Raw genomic sequence first — 1,549 nt, forward strand, 5'->3', positions numbered from 1 at the left:
TTATTGCTTGTAGGTTTGATAAATGATCATATATATTTTTAAAGTGTGGATCATCATTATCTGGACAGCATAGATTAATGAGCCAAATCTGTTTATGGTTGATAGAGGAATTTCTACATTCCTTATTGTTTTACAGCCAAAACCAAATTCACACTCTTATCTAATTCATGATAAGTTGTAAGTTTATCATTTACATGAATTAACAAGAAACCAGATTTAAAACAAGTTCAGCATTTATTCTTGATGAGTACTAACCACATACACATATTTCCACAGGTTATAAACTGCAAATGACATCATCAGTTTCCCACCCTCTCTCCGATTCTCACAAGAGCCCATTGTTTTTAGGTCTGGAGTCTCCCTCTACTCCCCCCATAAAACTACATTCCAAACTGTCTAAAAGATATACTTTTCTCCACTAATGGAACACCGCCCAAACAATTCTTATCTGTCTGAAAAGCTATAGCATCACCCACCCCTTAAACTCCCAAGAGGCACAGACAATTAATTCGTTCTGCTTACATGTTCAGTAACTGCTTAACCAAAAACTCATACTTTTCATATCATAACATAATAGTATTAGAATAAATGGTTCTAATCAATAATGTATACATAATTAATCATTTCAACTATAATTTCCTCTAACAATCCTCCCTTTGATCAAATATTATACATTCAAATATACATCTAGTTTTATTTAACCATAAAAAATAAAAGTATAAACGAACTTAACTAACCTTTTTATAGAGGTTTATCAGATCCTTCACACACCATTAATCAAATCTAACCTTAACTCCAACTGTTTTTAAACCTACATCAGAATCATAACTCCTTTTTCAGGATTTTTGCCACAATCTTTATTAAAAAAACAGTTTAATCCTTGAAACAAATTACAATCTAATTCCCCTTCATCTCAACACTATTCTCATCAAACATAAATTCCCCACAAATGACAGATTCAGATTCGTCCACTTCCTCGGTAGACATGCCTTCAGTCCTCCATGGTCAGAACCTGGAATCTGCCCATAACGCACCATCTGTAGTGTCATTGATCTCTCCAGAGTCCTGGAAACAAGGCCTCGCACACAGGGAATTAGACAACAGCCGCATAAAATTAAAACAGTCATGCAGGTGGATGCAGCCCATAACACAGTGATTATAACATTTTTCCATTTTCCAAACATACTATCAAACCAATTAGTCAGGGGAGTATCCATCCCAGAGTTTTCTGCCAACCCGTGAGCCAGGGTGGTCAAACCAGCTGAGGCTTCGGGCCCTGATTCGTCCGGAGCTGTGTTACCCCGGGATGTAAGACATGGTCCTGATTATCACGCCCACTTCCCCCTTTTATCTAATGCAATTATATTCTGTCAGGTCTTCCAGCTGGTTGCTTCAGTCTGTTCTACAAAACCTTTAATAACACCTTTGGTATTCCTGCTAAAGCGCTGTTGATTATCATAACTATAATTAATCCAGTCCACGCTCTTGTGAGAGTAGAACCCCGGAAATGCTTAACTCTAATCCTGCTAGGATCTGATTTCTTGCTTTG

This window comes from Oncorhynchus keta, chromosome 35 (assembly GCF_023373465.1).
Source record: "Oncorhynchus keta strain PuntledgeMale-10-30-2019 chromosome 35, Oket_V2, whole genome shotgun sequence".
NCBI lineage: Eukaryota > Metazoa > Chordata > Actinopteri > Salmoniformes > Salmonidae > Oncorhynchus > Oncorhynchus keta.